Here is a 20,219-nt window from a genome sequence, read left to right on the forward strand (position 1 = left end):
GCTGACACCTGACCAGAGGACCAATAGGGGGACAAGATACTTTCAAATCTTGGTGGAGGCAAGTCTTTTGTTAGTTCTCTTTGTGTTGTTGTTGTTCGCTCTCGGGACTGAGAGGGATGGGACATCAATCCAGGCTCTCCAAATCTTTCTGAATCAGTCTCTCATGTTTCAAACTTGTACGTAATTAGCCAGGCAAGACGTGTTAGTCTTATGTTTGTTATCTCAACTTGTAAATGTTTCTTTTTGCTGGAAGGATTTTACCTCTGTTTGCTGTAACTTTGAACCTAAGGTTGGGGTGGGGGGGACCCTCTGGTCTATAGGAATCTGATGACCCTGTAAAGCATTTTCCATCCTGATTTTACAGAGATGATTTTTTATCTTTCTTTAATTAAAAGCTTTCTCTTTAAGAACCTGATTGATTTTTCCTTGTTTTAAGATCCACGGAGATTGGATCTGGACTCACCAGGGATTGGTGGGGGAAAGGAGGGGGGATAGTTAATTTCCCCTTGTGTTAAGATCCAAGGGGATTGGATCTGGACTCACCAGGGATTGGTGGGGGGAAAGGAGGGGGATGGTAAATTTCTCCTTGTTTTAAAATCCAAGGGGTTTGGATCTGTGTTTACCAGGGAATTGGTGAAGTCCCTCAAGGCAACCCTGGGAGGGGAAAGTTTTGGGGGGACAGAAAGTGCCTCAGACACTGAAATTCTGGGTGGTGGCAGTGTTACTAGATCTAAGCTAGTAATTAAGCTTAGAAGGGTCCATGCAGGTCCCCCACATCTGTAACCTAAAATTCAGAGCGGGGAAAAAACCTTGACAATCCCCCAAATTAAAAACATAGTAAGAGAACAAAAAGAGTGCTACTGTGGCTAAACAACAAAGTAAAAGAAGCAGTGAGAGGCAAAAAGACATCCCTTAAAAAGTGGAAGTTAAATCCTAGTGAGGAAAATAGAAAGGAGCACAAACTCTGGCAAATGAGTAAAAATATTATTAGGAAGGCCAAAAAAGAATTTTAAGAATAGCTATCCAAAGACTTAAAAAGTAATATCAATTTTTTTTTAAGTACATCAGAATCAGGAAGCCTGCTAAGCAAACAGTGAGGCCACTGGATGATGGAGATGCTAAAAACTAAATGAATTCTTTGCATCGGTTTTCACAGTTGAAGATGGGAAGGAGATTCCCAAACCCGAGCCATTCTTTTTAGGTGACAACCTGAGGCACTGTCCCAGATTGAGGTGTCAATAGAGGAGATTTTGGAACAAATTGATGAAGTTAACAGTAATAAATCACCAGAACCAGAGGTATTCACCCAAGAGTTCTGAAGGAACTCAAATGTGAAATTGCAGGACTACTAATGGTAGTCTGTAACCTATCATTTAAATCAGCTTCTGTACCAAATAACTGGAGGATAGCTAATGTGACACCAATTTTTAAAAAGGGTCCAGAGGTGATCCCAGCAATTACAGGCCAGTAAGCCTGACTTCAGTACCGGGCAAACTGGTTGAAACGATAATAAAGAACAAAATTATCAGACACATAGATGTATATAATTTGTTGGGGAAGAGTCACAATGGTTTTTGTAAAGGGAAATCATGTCTCACCAATCTACTAGAATTCTTTCAGGGGGCCAACAGGCACGTGGACAAGGGGGATCCAGTGGCTATTGTGTACTTAGATTTTCAGAAAGCCTTTAACAAGGCCCCTCACCAAAGGCTCTTAAGTAAAGTAAGCTGTCATGGGATAAGAGGGAAGGTCTTCTTATGGATTGGTAACTGGTTAAAAGATAGGAAACAAAGAGTAGGAATAAATGGTTAGTTTTCAGAATGGAGAGTCGTAAATAGTTGTGTCCCCCAGGTGTCTGTACTGGGCCCAGTCCTGTTTAACATATTCATAAATGATCTGGAAAAAGCAGTAAATAGTGAGATGGCAAAATTTGCAGATGAGACAAAACTATCAAGATAGTTAAGTCCCAGGCAGACTGTGAAGAGCTACAAAAGGATCTCTCAAAACTGAGTGACTGGACAACAGAATGTGGGATGAAATTCAAGCTCCAAACCCAGCATCCCCAAGCCCACCCCCTCAGCCAGAGCCTGCACCCCATCCCGCTCCACAATCCCCTGCCCCAGCCCTGATCCCCCTCCCACCCTCCGAATCCCTTGGTCCCAGCCCAGAGCACCCTCTTATACTCCAAACTCCTCATCCCCAGCCCCCCCTCAGAGCCCGCACCCCCAGCCAGAGCCCTCACTCCCCCCTGCACCCTCTTCTCCATTCCAGCCCAGAGCCTTCTGCACCATGAACTCCTCATTCCCAACCCACCACAGAACCCACACCCCCAGCCGGAGCCTTCACTCCCTTCTGCACCCCAACTACAATTTTTTGAGCATTCATGGCCTGCCATACAATTTCTATTCCCAGATGCTGCCTTTGGGCCAAAAAGTTTGCCCACCCCTGTTCTAAACACTGGGCATGGGGAGTTACCATAAAATAAAATGTTATATTTACTCAATTGCAAACTAAAGTACTTGTCCACATTCTGCTAGAAGCAACAAGGATGTAATTGTCCTTGGCGTCAATGGGAGCTATAGTTGCTGCTCCCTGAGAATACAGTTCAGAGTATATCTAGAACAGTGTCTGTAGAAGAAGGAGAAGGATATTACTTTGCACTACTATAGCTTATGAGGCTTTCCAAGAGCCTGATTCTGCCCCCCTCCCTTAAACTGAGTACTGCTTACCTCTGTGAGTCGTTCCAATGTCGTTATTTATACATTGTAATCAGTGGGACCTCTTACAGAGTAAGGGACTTCTCAAGAGAGCACTATGTGGGACTGAAGAGGTACCCAGGCCTTGTCCTAGCTTACTACACAAGGGGGAATCTCACCCGCTGCAAATAAAGGTGGAATGATTACAAAGAGTGGATGGGTAGCTTGCTATGTTACTGTGACACAGTAGAGGGAGATATTTGTCAAAGAAATAAAGCGTAGCAGGAGTGGTGTATGTAAGGTCTGGTCTACACTGAGGGGGGGTGTCGATGTAAGATATGCAACTTCAGCTATGGGAATACCATAGCTGAAGTCGAAGTATCTTATCCCGACTGACCTCCCGTCCTCAGCGCGGGATCGACGTCCGTGGCTCCCCCACCGACTCTGCTACCACCGCTCACTCTGGTGGACTTCCGGAGTCGACGGGAGCGCGTTCAGCGATCGATATATCGTGTCTAGATGAGACGCGGTATATCGATCCCCGATAAATCGATCGCTACCCGCCGATCCGGCAGGCAGTCTGGACATACCCTAGGACACAGGAAGTAATGGCCCTGCTCTACTCAGGTCACTGAGGCCTGTGTCCAGTTCTGAGTTCAACACTTCAGGAAAGATGTGGACAAACTGGAGAGAGTCCAGAGGAGAGCAACAAAAATGATCAAAGGTTTAGAAAATCTGACTTACGAGGCAAGGTTAAAAGAACTGGGCAGACTGAGGGGAAACCTGATAACTCTCCTCAGATATGTTAAGGGCTGTTATGAAGAGGACAGTGATTGATTGTTCTCCATGTCTTCTGAAGATAAGACAAGAAATAATGGGATTAATCTGCAGCACGGGAGATTGAAGTTAGATATTAGGAAAAACTTTCTGACTATAAGTGTAATTAAGCTCTGGAAGAGGCTTCCAAGGGAGGCTGTGGAATCCCCATCACTGGGTTTTTAAAGAACAGCTTGGACATACACCTGTCAGGGCTGGTCCAGGTTTAGTTGGACCTGCCTGGGTGCATGGGGCTGGACTTGAGGACTGCTTGAGGTCACTTTCAGCTCTACCTTTCTATGATTCTGTGTAGGAGGAAAAACACCAAAGAGACAGTGTTGGAACAAGCTCAGTAAATCCAGATAAACTAAATAAGGATGTTCTGGATCATTGTATCCCATTAAGTTCAAATTGAGAACTGCAGCTATAAGAGGTCCCATTACAGTTGCTTCGACGTACAGGGAGGCCATGGAGCTCTACCTCTATTTTTCCCCACGTTTATCTATTTTAGGGATTTACATTGCCACCCATCACTGTAGTATCCGAGTGCCTTCCAAATAACGTCAGTAGAATAGCGAAGTCCCTGGTAGACTTCATGGAGTCTGTGGCACTTCTCCCTTTATGGGATCAAAACTCTGACTGGGGCATGTTTTTGTGTTTTGTTTTGGCGGGGAAGGTTGGGAGTAATTGGTTGGGTCACAGGCCCTGACTTTGCATTGTGCCAGGGGGTATTCGACCCCAGTTCTGCCCCAGGCCCCTCCCCCACTCCACTCCTTCCCTCAATGCCACACACCCCCTTCCTGCCCCATTCCGCTCCTCCCCCAGCTTCCTGCATGCCACAAACAGCTGACTGTGGTGGGCGGGAGGCGTGGGGAGGGAGGGGGAGGTGCTGATTGGCAGGGCCCACCCAGTGGGCAGGAGGTACTGGGGGCAGGTGCTGATAGAGTCGCTGCCGGGGGGTGTTCAGCACCCACCATTTTTTCCCCATGGGTGGTCCAGCCCCAGACCACCCGTGGAGTCAGTGCCTATGGGCTGGGTTTTGAGAATAAAAGGGATATTCAAACTGAGAGTGACACGTATGGTAGAAAGATTCTCAAGAGGAAATCTTCGGAACTTTTCCTAATGAGGGTAATGGCAAAAGATTTCTAAACCACAGCGGTCACAGTGGTTCATAGATCAAAGTTTGGTCATTGAGGATGTGGGGCTTAATCCATTAACTGCTTCAGAAACGAGAAATGAGGCCTTAAACTGGCAATGGAAGCTGACTGGCAAGCAGAGAGAGCGCTGACCTGATATGCTCACAGCAGCCTGAGCCATGCAGAAGGCGGGCAGACACATTCTGTACCAGCTGGAGCTTGCAGATCATTTTCACATTCAATTTCAAATACAATGAGCTACAGAAATCCAGCCAGGAGGTGACAAATGCGTGGATCACTCCAAGGGCGCTGGAACTGGGGGGGCCTGCGGCCATGTCCCTCTCACTTTTGAGAAGTCTCCACCAGCGCTGGATCACTGTATGGATGGATTTCTCGACTTTTCTCCACTTTCAGGGCTGTTCTTCCTGGCATCAGGGGACTGTTGCCTTCTCCTAGTCATGCATGCATTCTTGTAGTTGCAGTTCTTCTCTACAGCGCTGAAAGGAAGTAGCAGTTTTGTCACTAATTTTAGTGATCTAGAAGTACTCAGGGCTTTATTTTAGTTCTTTAGAGTGGCTTACAAACAGATAGAGAAGTGTGCCTTGCACATCAAACAAAGTCACAAGATTTGAGGAAGTTCTTAGATCCTGTGGAGTTGTCTATTACGAGGGTACTGCTTGGTTGTGCAGAAAGCAGCTTTCTGGGGTGATAAGAACTTCCTCAAATTTCATCACTTTCTGTTTGACGTGCAAGGCACACCTCTCTTACCTGCCATCACTAAGAACAGCAGCATGTAGCAGCTCATAAAGAAATAACAAACATTTGTAAAATAAATACATCAAAATCCACATGCAATAATCCTCCCTGCCCCCTGGGGAGAGGGAGAGAGAAAGAACCACGTGACAGATGATAGTCATGACATTTAATACACCACTGGAAAGTGCTTAGAGTCCACGGCAATTGGTGAGGTACAAGAAATTAAACAAAATACATTTTTAACGCTGGTAGACCAGATGCCAGTTCTTGACAAGGCTGTAGGCATCAGCTGAGCACTGACAAACTCATAGCTGCAAAGCAGACTAGCTCACCTTTCATGTTAGTATTGTTCAAGATATGTATTAGACTTGTAAGGATATGTTTAGTCTCTATAAAATGCTTGTAAATTGCTGCCTGCATTAATCTCATTTGTACCATCTGTAGCCTGTGCTATAAGGTAATACATAAATTTTGCTTTATAACTGTCAAAATGTCTGCTCTGAATTTGAGAATCCAGGCAGCAGAAGTGGTTCCCCTGCCCATCGAGAAGGACCATCAAAACTAAATGGGCCATTATGAAACATCACAATGCAAAGACTGGGTTGATGGCCTTCTGGCACCCATGAAAGTGCTACTTGCAAGAAAGCTTGTCCCGTCAACATGAATTAAGGAAGAAGGAAATAAAGATAGACGATATGAAAATTTTTCATCTCTCTTGCTCTTTTGACTCCTATAGGGCCGGAGCTAGGGAACAAAAGCAGAGATTCTGAGGGTCAACCTGGGTTAGCCCTAAAAGAGATTTAGGGCTGGCAGATTACTACAGCTCTGTCACCCTTTGGAACCATAGAGTGGAACTCATTTGTATGGATATGCTGCCTGCTTAAACCTATACATGAATCTCATTTATTTTTCCTAGTTAATAAATCCTTAGTTAGTTTACTGTAGAACTGGCTGTATGTATTGTCTTTGGTGTGAGATCTGAGGTACAAATTGAGCCAGGGTAAGTGACTGGTCTCTTAGGACTGGAAGCAACGTGAATCTTTTGAGGTCTTTGATGAATGGCAACCAACTATCACTAAATCCAGCTTGCCTGGGTGGTACAATAGACCAGAGTGCTCAAAGGGACAGTCTGCGGCTCCATGATAAGACTTTTACAGTGCTTCCTGAGTTCCCATTTATTACTGGGTGGGTGAAATCTCATGATAGATCATACACCGGGGTGAAAGTAAGCCGGTATGGGCTGGTACGGCATACCAGTAAAAACTGGCCGCTGGTACTGGCCCATACCTAGCTGACTTTAAAGTGCTGCCACGACAGTGATTTAACGTCGTTGCACCTTTTGACCCCTACTCTCCCCGGGCCGCCAACAGTGGGCGGGGGGGGAGAAGCAGCTGCCCCGGGCCAGTGATTTAAAAGGGCATGGGGCTCTGGCTGGCACAGGCCCTTTAAATCACCACTGGAGACCCGGGTGGCACAGGCCAGGCAGCATATGGATGGGCTAGCTGGGGGACACTGAGCCCTCAGTCCCGCCCCTTCCACCCGAGGCCCCGCCCGTCCTGGGGGCCGGAGCCCACCCCAATACCGGTAAGTCTTCCCTGTTACTTTCATTCCTGCCATACACTCAGTCTGGGGAGGGGTCTGCGCTGCTTGTTGACAGTCTGCCCTGAGATTAGCACTCACAGTCATGACCCAGGGTGACAACATTGATTCCCTGATTTAAGATTTTCTGCATATGTAGTACACCGCTACCCCGATATAACACGACCCAATATAACACAAATTCAGATATAAAGCAGCGCTCCGGGTGTGGGGCTGTGCACTCCAGTGGATCAATATAACGCAGTTTCACCTATAACACAGAAAGATTTTTTGGCTCCCGAGAACAGCATTATATCAAGGTAGAGGTGTACCAAATGGTCATTACTTATATTGCATGGAGCAGTGCTGAGCAACCCATCCGATGCCCTAAGTCTACTGCTTATCTGCTTATTATTCATTATACATTGTTTACATCACAGTATGTGCCTACAGCTTCAATCAGGGCCCTGTTGTGCTGGGAACTGTGCATATAGGGATTAAAAAGCCAAGCCCAGTGTCAGAGCTCACAATTTAGATTAGAGATATGACCCAACGGGATGATGAAATAAACAAAAGGTTAGAGGAAGGTGGGGAAGTAACGCTAACACAGGTAACTTTTTTAGCACAATGACACCTGCGACTTGTGACCACTGCCTCTGTACTTCCTAGGACAACCTTGCAAAATTGTAAAGAGAACTAGGGGAGAAAAAACTGTTGATATTTTATGCACTGGCTAAAAGAAAAAAAAAAAAAAACACTCCTGCAGGGGAGCCAGCAAGTGGGATTTTGTAAACCTGTTTTAGGAATCTTTCATAAACCTCTTCCTGGAACACTTTCTTCTCCATCTCGCCTACAGTCAGTGAAGAAATGAGAGACAAGGAGCTGTGATTCCACATGATCACAGCGTCATTTCTTACATTCATTTTTTTAAATATACATTTTCCTGCGAGCAGAGTGGGTTGCAGCCTGCTGTGCAAAGGCTTTTCATCCCATCCCAGCAGTCACTCCCTTCCCCACAGAATTCACTCTGGCTATTCCACCACTCTACTTAGAGAGGAGACCTGACATTAACATCCCTGCATGAGGATTCAGTGCTCTCGATCTCCGAACCCAGCTGCTTACCCTAACCATAATTCTGTCTTTATTAGCCCCTGGGATGTATATTATAAAGTTTACCTGGTCTCAGGTTCAGTTTGCCCCTGCAGTATCTTTTTTAATCTTCACTCAATTCATATCCTGAGGGAGCAGACTTCACTCTGTGTCTCCCTTGTTCAACCATCTTCTTCTCTGTAGATCAGAACCAGTTCACTCTCCTATTTGCCCTCCACTGGCTCTCTCTTTTATACAGACCTCAAATTTCATATAAGAATTTGCCTATATGTAACACAACAACTCTTCCTCCACACACACTTTTGGCTCTCCTGAATCCTTACTAGATGTTCAGGGACATCTCTTCACACAGGCATTCCTTACTCTGATTGTTTCACACAAAGGATTTAGATGCAGCTATCACAATCTGGAAGTTACTGTGAAGGATTTTTGCACTGCCCAGTACTGGGTTGCAATGGTACCAATGGCACCAGGCCGACACTCAGAAGGGACCCCAGAGCACAGACCATTGCCTTGCCCCCATCTCCCCTCGCTTGCCCTAAGTCCCCACCCCTCCTTGGCCTCTCCCCCCTGAGGCTCCACCCTCTACTTGCTCCCCTTCACCCTCTTCCCTCCATGCAAACAGCAGGTGGGGTCTCAGGGGGAAGAGGCAAGGTGGGACAAGGCCTTGGGGCAGAGCCCCGGGGGGGGAGTTCAGGGGGAAGAGGCAGAGTGGGGGCAGGGCCTCAGGGCTGAGCGTGGTCAGAGTGAGGGGCAGGCCATGGTCCAGGCATCAGGGCCCACAAAAGATTATTCTGGCCCTGGCATTGCCTGCACTTATACTGAACAAATCATAGAGCTAACGGAGCACTCAGGGACGATAAGGCCATTGTAGAGATGCTAAATGAATTCTTTGTATTGGTCTTCACTGCAGAGGATATGAGAGCAAATCACATAGTTGAGCCATTCTTTTTAGGTGACAAATCTGAGGAACTGGCCCAGATTGAGGTGTCAGTAGAGGAGGTTTTGGAACCAGCTGATAAATTAAACAGTAGAAAGTCACCAGGACCACATGGCGTTCACCTAAGAGTTCTGAAGGAACTCAAATATGAAATTGCAGAACTACTAACTGTGGTATGTAACCTATTGCTGAAATCAGCTTCTGTACCAGATTTCTGGAGGATAGCTACTGTTATGCCAATTTTTCATACAATGCACAGTCAGCCTGTGGAACTGATTGCCAAGAGATTTGTGAAGGAAAAAAGTTTAATTGGATTCAAACAAGAATTAGACAAGTTCATAAAGGATAGTGTCATCAATGACTATTAGCCAAGATGGTCAGTGATGCAACCCTATGCTCTGGGTGTTACTAAACCTCTGTTTGCCAGAAGCTGGGAACGCCCAACAGAGGATGGATCACTCAATAATTGCCCTGTTCTGTTCATTCCCTCTGAAGCATCTGGCATCAGCCACTGTTGGAAGACAGGGTGTTGGGTTAGATGGATCATTGGTCTGACCCAGTATGAACGTTCTTATACAGACTTTAAATAAAACTTCACTCATTGCAAGTCCCTCTTCTTCTTACCTCCAGTTTTGCATTTATAAATTATGCTCGTGGAACAGTGCTGCTTGTCACACAGATACAGCCTTTTGTCCTGCCACATCTGTGGTCAAATGTGTATCATAAAATCTGAAATGAAGTGGGTGCCCTCACGCTAATCCCTGCTAGCCAGTCACATCTGAGGCAGCCCAGTAGGTAGGTTGTCTGTTCCATTTCGAAAGGCCCAGGCATAGCCAGGGTGATGACTGAGTATGAAGGTGCTTTGGTCAGAGCTGTACTGGCAAAACCATCTGAACAGTGATGGACATGGTCTCACAACTCTTCTGAGAAGTGGGTATATATTATCATCATCTCACTTGTGCAGTGACTTTCCCAACGTACGTAACAGAAGTGAAAGCAGAATCCAGCTCTCCTGACACCATGGAGTGGGCATCCTTTTCCTGAATAGTCGTTCTGGGATCCAGTTTGTAAATGCAGATGAATATGGCTCTAGACTTTGCATCGAGGACAGCTGTGGCAGTAGGAGTTAAAGCTTTCCTGTGATAACAGATTAAACATGGCAGGCATCGCTGATCTCTGTAAGATCCCTCCCCCTGGAAACAAAATAGTTATGCAATGCTGAATGCCTGCAGCGTTACCAGGACACCATGTACTCCACACCCATCAGGGATCCTCACATAACGACTATGTACCAGCTTAGCCAGTTATAGCTGATTGCAAAGATGACAAAATAAAACTACTGGCAGCTGACAGCCTTGCTAAAACAAATATATGGGTTTGTTGGAATTACTGAGCTAATGAGTTAAGCTGAACTGCCAGGACTTGGGATCACTACAAAGATTCTGACAGCTGACAGCCTGCGTTGGTCCAAGCACACAATCACCTTGAAATCTTGTTGGTTGCATTTAGTTTTGCTTTTGACAACAATAATGTTTTCTTGGCCTCTTCCTGTGTCAGGTTTCTGAAGCTGCTGTCTTCTCAGGTACTCCCTCAATGGCGCATGCTTGCTATATGGAATCCACACCCACTGCCTAGCTGCAGTCCACCCTCAGAGTTTGCTATAGACCTAGCGATGCAGAGTGCTGAATGCCCTGGGTTCCCACTGACGGTGAGCGGATGATACAGAGTGCCTTGCGAGCTTGAGCACACTCATTTGTTTCTTGACCCAAGACCTAATATGTCCTGTAAATATCCCATAAGCAGCTGTGCATTAGCCCCTGTGTACAGTAGTGAATAGATGGCAAACATCAGCTGCTGCTGTACATCTTTAACAAGGATGAAGGCTCTCACAATGCTTTTTCCAGTGCACTAGCTGGTGCTACTATTTAATAGACAAGATTTCTGGAGACAAATTTGACCTGTATTGAATTTTCATTGACACTTCAGCTTCCCCAGAATTCAGATAATTGGCTGGGACATTGGTGTTTTTTCGCTCTTGTCATAGTGGTAGCTTTGTAAATGTACCCACGCTGAGCTGTAAGTGTGCACACAATACCTGTGACACACTCTGTCTGCTGTAAACAGCATCCCTGCTCCCTCTCACTGTAGAGGTTCCCCGTCCAGCAGCAGTTTGTATCACATACAGTTTGCAGAAAGTCATCTCCTGCCTGAAGGCAGCACCCTGGGACAACTAGCAAAGGTTATGGCCATTTGGGGGGCAAACGGGATGGGGATTGATCACCCTAATTTTAATCTGGAATCCAGAATGTGACCCTGGTTCCCCCTGCTCCCAGCACAGGATGGAATACAAGGGGTAGCCCTTGTCTAGCAGAGTGAGCACAAGACTGTCAGCAAAGAAATGTGGGGTCTATGCCTGGAATCACCCCTGAGTCACAGTGCGACCTTGGTCAAGTCATTTAGCCTCAGTGACCTCCTCTGTATAAAATATCATCAAAGGGGAGAATTAGGCTTATCCCACTTGTGTAAAGGGCATCTATCGAGGAAACACTGTGTATATCATTGCAATTATTATTGACCCACGCAGATGCTGGGGAAGCAACACTTGGAGAATGAGCTTGAGCCAATCAGGCTGGAGGAGTCCAAGCCTTTTCCGAATACCACCCCCCTACATCATCAGATAGGAGACACCTGCTTCTAGCAAAAGGCCTTCTAGTGTCTTTCACTGTGGACTTGGCTTTGTATCTTTTTACGGCCAAACAGAAAGGAATCTCCACCTTGGGAAATATTTCAGCTCCCCTGGAAAACACCTTTTGCATCCAAAGGAGACAAAGATGTAGAGCTAATGATGGCAGAGCCACATAGGAAGGGCCAGAATGGGCGGATACTGGTCAGCACTGTGCCATTATGGGGAGAGGCAGAGTCTGCATTCTGGGGAGGGACTATGCACCCCCAGTTCCCCATGTCTGAAGGAAAAGAAAAGTCTGCAGCTGTAACACAGGTACTTTGGTTTCATTTGTAATGAGCTGTAGTGTCACTATGTATACAGGGCTGTAACTATGACTCCTGAACATCTATCAGGGAAAAGGTGATTTCCCGGCTACATCCCAATGAATACAAAAGCAGGATGTGAACGAGTCTTCCATTGACAGGGTGTTTAGGTGAAATCCTTGAAGTACAATATACTTACCAGGCAGGGTTAGGGCTCCATTTGCCTGTCACTTGCTCAGCCTCTAGCAGAGGGAAGATGTTCCCTCTCTCCCTGCTTGCTTGCAGCTCTCAGAAACCAAGAGCAATTTAGGTTAGGACACAGGATAGACATTGCTCCCCTCTCCCCTTACGAAACTGCTTTCAACGTAGTTACAGATAGGAGAGGGCACATCCGGGCGGCCCGGGGGGGGCAAGTGGGGCAATTTGCCCTGGGCCCCGCAGGGGCCCCCACGAGAGTTCTTCAGGGCCCCTGGAGCAGAGTCCTTCACTCGCTCTGGGGACCCCGGAAAACTCTCGCGGGGCCCGGGCCCCTGGAGCTTCTTCCGCCCCGGGTCTTCGGCGGTAATTCAGCGGTGGGGGCTGTCATAAACAGATAGCTAAGGGTTAATGTCTCTTCCACCTGAAGCACCTGACCAGAGGACCAATCAGGAAACCGGATTTTTTCAACTCTGGGTGGAGGGAATTGTGTGTCTGAGTCTTTTGTCTGTCTTCCTGCTTTCTCTGAGCTTTGGAGAAGTAGTTTCTACTTTCTAGTCTTCTGTTTCTAAGTGTAAGGACAAAGAGATCAGATAGTAAGTTCTATGGTTTCTTTTCTTTGGTATTTGCATGAATATAAGTGCTGGAGTGCTTTGATTTGTATTCTTTTTGAATAAGGCTGTTTATTCAATATTCTTTTAAGCAATTGACCCTGTATTGTATCATCTTAATACAGACAGACCATTTGCTTAAAAGAATATTGAATAAACAGCCTTATTCAAAAAGAATACAAATCAAAGCACGTCAGCACTTATATTTATGCAAATACCAAAGAAAAGAAACCATATAACTTACTATCTGATCTCTTTGTCCTTACACTTAGAAACAGAAGACTAGAAAGTAGAAACTGCTTCTCCAAAGCTCAGAGAAAACAGGCAGACAGAAAAAAGACTCAGACACAAACTCCCTCCACCCAGAGTTGAAAAAATCCGGTTTCCTGATTGGTCCTCTGGTCAGGTGCTTCAGGTGGAAGAGACATTAACCCTTAGCTATCTGTTTATGACATATCATAACCTTAGTCCCAGATTTGGACCTTAGCGTCCAAAATATGGGGGTTAGCATGAAAACCTCCAAGCTTAGTTACCAGCTTGGACCTGGTACTTGCTGCCACCACCCAAAAAATTAGAGTGTTTTGGGGCACTTTGGTCCCTCTGAAAAACCTTCCCTGGGGACCCCAAGACCCAAATTCCTTGAGTCTCGCAACAAAGGGAAATAATCCTTTTTCCCTTCCCCCCTCCAGGTGCTCCTGAAGAGATACACAGACACAAGCTTTGTGAAACTACACAGAGTGACTTTCCCTCTTTGTTTTTAATTCTGGAAACAAAAAGGGAAAGTAACTCTGTGTAGTTTCACAAAGCTTGTGTCTGTGTATCTCTTCAGGAGCACCTGGAGGGGGGAAGGGAAAAAGGATTATTTCCCTTTGTTGTGAGACTCAAGGAATTTGGGTCTTGGGGTCCCCAGGGAAGGTTTTTCAGAGGGACCAAAGTGCCCCAAAACACTCTAATTTTTTGGGTGGTGGCAGCAGGTACCAGGTCCAAGCTGGTAACTAAGCTTGGAGGTTTTCATGCTAACCCCCATATTTTGGACGCTAAGGTCCAAATCTGGGACTAAGGTTATGATATGGTGTGCAGCGGTTGAGGGATAGACAGAATCCAGAAGCCAGTAGGAATATTATATTTTTCTCTTCTCTGCTAAGGGCTTTTTAGCAGAGAGAAACAGTTGGTTTTAAAAGGGAACCAGAGAGAATTTTTTTTTCTGCTCTCTCTGGCAGTTTGTGGCTTGCATGTTAAGCAAGAAGCCATTACCAGACTGTTAAGGGTCTTTTGTCATGCAATAGCCCTCCCATTAGGAGGCAAGTTCCAGCACTATATGCATGCAAATAAAGTGGTTTTTCAGGTTTACTTAACATTGAAGATTAGCTAAAGGCACTGTTGCTAGGCAGACTTCAGGAGGCAAGAGAACCTGCAGTTCAGAAGATAAACACCGGAGGGCACCCCAACACAAGAAAACAGGAACCATGACTTCTAAGGCAAAAATTGAGGCCGAAGAACAAATCAAAGAAGCTGAACACCGGCGAGAGATGGAAAAACACAAACAGGAACTGGAAATAAAACAAAAAGAGATGGAGATGAAAGAAAGAGAAGAACAAATCAAACAGGCAGCACACAAAAGAAAACTAGAGGAAGAAGAGTTCGCCCACCGAAGGAAACAAGAAGAAGAAGAGTTGGCCCACCGCCGAGAAATGGAAAAACAACAAAAAGAAATGGAAAAAACAACAAAAAGAGAATGAAGAGAAGGAAAAACAGAGAAAACATGAACTGGAGTTGGCAAAAGCTGGGCTGCATGTGCCAGCCAACCCTAACAACCCGGCGCCAATTATTGCTCCACAGCACAGGAAATTTCCCACCTACAAGGCAGGGGATGACACCGAGGCCTTCTTGGAAAATTTTGAAAGAGCCTGTCTTGGGTACAGCATTCCCGAAGACCAGTACATGGTAGAATTGAGGTCACAGCTCAGTGGACCTTTAGCAGAGGTGGCAGCTGAAATGCCTAAGCTGCAAATGAATGACTATAAACTTTTTCAAACCAAGGCCAGATACAGAATGGGGATAACCCCAGATCATGCCCGTCGGCGCTTCAGAACCCAAAAGTGGAAACCAGAGGTGTCATTTCCCAAACACGCCTACTACATTGCAAAAAACTATGAGGCCTGGATAACAGGAAACAACATTCAAACCTTGGAAGAACTGCACCTCCTCATACAAATGGAGCAGTTCTTGGATGGTGTTCCTGAAGACATCACACGGTACATAGAAGATGGAAATCCCAAAGATATCGCTGAGGCGGGGGAAATTGGAGCCAAATGGATGGAACTGGCAGAAAGCAAGAAAGCTACTGTCAAGGGGAACGATTACCCCAGGGGGCACACAGACCATAAACCCTACAACCGAGGACAGCCAAAGACTCCACATACCACCCAAGTAAAGCCACAGATACCCTACCCTTCAACCTCACCAGTCTCCAGTAACTCACCTCGGCCCAGTGACCCATCAGATGGAAGATGCTTTAAGTGTAATGAACTGGGACATATCAAGGCCAAGTGTCCCAAGAACACCATGCGAGTGCAATTCATTACACCACCATCACCCCACAGATCCCCAGGCCCGGATGCCTCTCAAATACCCTTGGAGCGAAGGGAAAATTTGAGAGTGGGCGGAAAGAAGGTTACTGCGTGGAGAGACACGGGGGCACAAGTGTCAGCTATCCACCAATCCTTCGTTGACCCCAAATTCATCAACCCAAAGGCCAAAGTTACAATTTACCCCTTCATGTCACAAGCTGTAGACTTGCCTACAGCTCAACTGCCTGTCCAGTACAAAGGCTGGTCAGGAATGTGGACTTTTGCAGTCTATGACAATTATCCTATCCCCATGCTACTGGGGGAAGACTTGGCCAACCAGGTGAGGCGGGCCAAGAGAGTGGGAATGGTTACACGTAGCCAAACCAGGCAAGCTTCCAGACCCATTCCTGTTCCTGAGCCGTCCACAGAGGCCCCGTCTGTGTTACCAGAGACCCAGGCAGAGGTAGTGGACCCGGATTCCATGCCTACCACTGAAGCAGCCACAGCATCTCCAGTCCCAGGCCCGGAACTGGAACAGCAACCAACACCAGCAAGTGCAACCACATTTTCAAACTCAACGCCAGAGGGCGCCAGCGAGCCAGAACTGGCAGAAGCCAAAGACAGCCATACCCAAAAGGCTCAGCCAGAGCCTGAAATACCCTCAGGTGCACCAGCGGAGAGCGGTTCACCAGCAACGGAAACAACCCCATCACCTACATCGCTTCCAGAGGGACCAAGCCCAAGTCCACAGTCTGAGGAAGAACTGGTGACCCCAGCCTCAAGGGAACAGTTCCAGGCTGAGCAGGAAGCGGATGACAGCCTTCAGAAAGCTTGGGCGGCGGCACGGAGCACCCCACCGCCTCTCAGCTCTTCTAATCGATCCCGGTTTGTTATAGACCAAGGACTTTTATACAAGGAAATTCTTTCTGGTGGACACCGGGAAGAATGGCAGCCGCAAAAACAGTTGGTGGTTCCAACTAAGTACTGGGGGAAGCTCTTAAGCTTAGCCCATGATCATCCCAGTGGCCATGCTGGGGTGAACAGAACCAAGGACCGGTTGGGGAAGTCCTTCCACTGGGAGGGGATGGGCAAGGACGTTGCCAAGTATGTCCGGTCTTGTGAGGTATGCCAAAGAGTGGGAAAGCCTCAAGACCAGGTCAAGGCCCCTCTCCAGCCACTCCCCATAATTGAGGTCCCATTTCAGCGAGTAGCTGTGGATATTCTGGGCCCTTTCCCAAAAAAGACGCCCAGAGGAAAGCAGTATGTACTGACTTTAGTGGACTTTGCTACCCGATGGCCAGAAGCAGTAGCTCTAGGCAACACCAGGGCTAACACTGTGTGCCTGGCCTTAACGGACATCTTTGCCAGGGTCGGTTGGCCCTCCGACATCCTTACAGATTCAAGGTCTAATTTCCTGGCAGGGACCATGGAAAAACTGTGGGAAACTCATGGGGTGAATCACTTGGTTGCCACCCCGTACCACCATCAAACCAATGGCCTGGTGGAAAGGTTCAATGGAACTTTGGGGGCCATGATACGAAAATTCATCAACGAATTCTCCAATAATTGGGACCTAGTGTTGCAGCAGTTGCTGTTTGCCTACAGGGCTGTACCACATCCCAGTTTAGGATTTTCACCATTTGAACTTGTGTATGGTCACGAGGTTAAGGGGCCATTACAGTTGGTGAAGCAGTAATGGGAGGGGTTTACGCCTTCTCCAGGAACTAACATTCTGGACTTTGTAAGCAACCTACAAAGCACCCTCCGACACTCTTTAGCCCTTGCTAGAGAGAACCTAAAGGATGCTCAAGAAGAGCAAAAGGCCTGGTATGACAGACATGCCAGAGAACGTTCCTTCAAGGTAGGAGACCAGGTTATGGTCTTGAAGGCGCAACAGGCCCATAAGATGGAAGCATCATGGGAAGGGCCATTCACGGTCCAAGAGCGCCTGGGAGCTGTAAACTACCTCATAGCATTTCCCAATTCCTCACTAAAGCCTAAAGTGTACCATGTTAATTCTCTCAAGCCTTTCTATTCCAGAGACTTACAGGTTTGTCAGTTTACAGTCCAGGGAAATGATGCTGAGTGGCCTGACGGTGTCTACTACGACGGGAAAAAAGACGGTGGCGTGGAAGAGGTGAACCTCTCAACCACCCTGGAACGTCTGCAGCGGCGACAAATCAAGGAGCTGTGCACTAGCTTCGCCCCATTGTTCTCAGCCACCCCAGGACGGACTGAACGGGCATACCACTCCATTGATACAGGTAATGCTCACCCAATCAGAACCCCACCCTACCGAGTGTCTCCTCATGCCCAAGCTGCTATAGAACGGGAGATCCAGAACATGCTACAGATGGGTATAATCCGCTCATCTACCAGTGCATGGGCATCTCCAGTGGTTCTGGTACCCAAACCAGATGGGGAAATACGCTTTTGCGTGGACTACCGTAAGCTAAATGCTGTAACTCGTCCGAACAACTATCCAATGCCACGTACCGATGAGCTATTGGAAAAGTTGGAACGTGCCCAGTTCATCTCTACAATAGACTTAACCAAGGGGTACTGGCAAGTACCGCTAGATGAACCTGCCAAGGAGAGGTCAGCATTCGTCACCCATGCGGGGGTGTATGAATTCAATGTCCTTCCTTTCGGCCTTCGAAATGCACCTGCCACCTTCCAGAGGCTGGTAGATGGTCTACTAGCTGGACTGGGAGAATTTGCAGTTGCCTACCTCGATGATGTGGCCATTTTTTCAGACTCCTGGCCCGAACACCTACTACACCTGGAAAAGGTCTTTGAGCGCATCAGGCAGGCAGGACTAACTGTTAAGGCCAAAAAGTGTCAAATAGGCCAAAACAGAGTGACTTACCTGGGGCACCAGGTGGGTCGAGGAACCATAAACCCCCTACGGGCCAAGGTGGATGCTATCCAAAAGTGGCCTGTCCCACGGTCCAAGAAGCAGGTCCAATCCTTCTTAGGCTTGGCCGGATACTACAGGCGATTTGTACCACACTACAGCCAAATCGCTGCCCCACTGACCGACCTGACCAAAAAGACCCAGCCAAATGCAGTTAAGTGGACTGATGAGTGTCAAAAGGCCTTTACCCAACTTAAGGCAACGCTCATGTCTGACCCTGTGCTCAGGGCCCCGGACTTTGACAAGCCATTCCTAGTAACCACGGATGCATCTGAGCGTGGTATAGGCGCAGTGCTCATGCAGGAAGCAACAGATCACAACTTCCATCCTGTCGTGTTTCTCAGCAAGAAACTGTCTGAGAGGGAAAGTCACTGGTCAGTCAGTGAAAAGGAATGCTATGCCATTGTGTACGCCCTGGAAAAGCTACGCCCATATGTTTGGGGACGGCGGTTCCAACTACAAACTGACCATGCTGCACTAAAGTGGCTTCATACTGCCAAGGGGAACAACAAGAAACTTCTTCGTTGGAGTTTAGCTCTCCAAGATTTTGATTTTGAAATTCAACACATCACAGGAGCTTCTAACAAAGTAGCTGATGCACTCTCCCGTGAGAGTTTCCCAGAATTCAGTAGTTAAAAAGTGTTCTTAAAATGTAGAAGTCTGTTAGTTATATACTTAGGAGTATATGTAAAGGTCTATGTGTTGTATTAATCTGTTTATTTTCAAGTTCTAGAAGGAAATCGGCGCCAGTGAGCTTCCCCACTGTCTGCAATTTGGGGGGCGTGTCATAAACAGATAGCTAAGGGTTAATGTCTCTTCCACCTGAAGCACCTGACCAGAGGACCAATCAGGAAACCGGATTTTTTCAACTCTGGGTGGAGGGAATTGTGTGTCTGAGTCTTTTGTCTGTCTTCCTGCTTTCTCTGAGCTTTGGAGAAGTAGTTTCTACTTTCTAGTCTTCTGTTTCTAAGTGTAAGGACAAAGAGATCAGATAGTAAGTTCTATGGTTTCTTTTCTTTGGTATTTGCATGAATATAAGTGCTGGAGTGCTTTGATTTGTATTCTTTTTGAATAAGGCTGTTTATTCAATATTCTTTTAAGCAATTGACCCTGTATTGTATCATCTTAATACAGAGAGAACATTTGTATGTATTTTTCTTTCTTTTTATATAAAGCTTTCTTTTAAGACCTGTTGGAGTTCTTTCTTTACTTCAGGAAAATTGAGTCTGTACTCACCAGGGAATTGGTGGGAGGAAGAAGCGGGGAGATCTGTGTGTTGGATTTGCTAGCCTGATTTTGCATTCCCTCTGGAGGAATAGGAAAGTACTTTTTTTGTTTCCAGGACTGGAAACAGAGAGGGGGAGTCACTCTGTGTAGTTTCACAGAGCTTGTGTCTGTGTATCTCTCCAGGAGCACCTGGAGGGGGGAAGGGAAAAAGGATTATTTCCCTCTGTTTTGAGACTCAAGGGATTTGGGTCTTGGGGTCCCCAGGGAAGGTTTTTCAGGGGGACCAGAGTGCCCCAAAACACTCTAATTTTTTGGGTGGTGGCAGCAGGTACCAGGTCCAAGCTGGTAACTAAGCTTGGAGGTTTTCATGCTAACCCCCATATTTTGGACGCTAAGGTCCAAATCTGGGACTAAGGTTATGATAGGGGCCCCCAGCCACGGGTCTTCGGGGCACTTCGGCAGTCGGTCCCGGGGCGGAAGGACCCCCCCGCCACCGAATTACTGCCAAAGCGGGGGCCCCTCGCCGCCCAGGACCCCAGGCCCCCTGAATCCTCTGGGCAACCTTGGGGCACATTCTCAGATAGGGGGTTTGGGCTACTGGTGCAGACACTCTGGGATGTATGTCCAAATCTCAGATTGCTACATACAAGGCCTGATCCAAAGCCCAGTGAAATCCCTA

The sequence above is a fragment of the Gopherus flavomarginatus genome, chromosome 8 (genome assembly GCF_025201925.1).
Source record: "Gopherus flavomarginatus isolate rGopFla2 chromosome 8, rGopFla2.mat.asm, whole genome shotgun sequence".
NCBI classification, from domain to species: domain Eukaryota; kingdom Metazoa; phylum Chordata; order Testudines; family Testudinidae; genus Gopherus; species Gopherus flavomarginatus.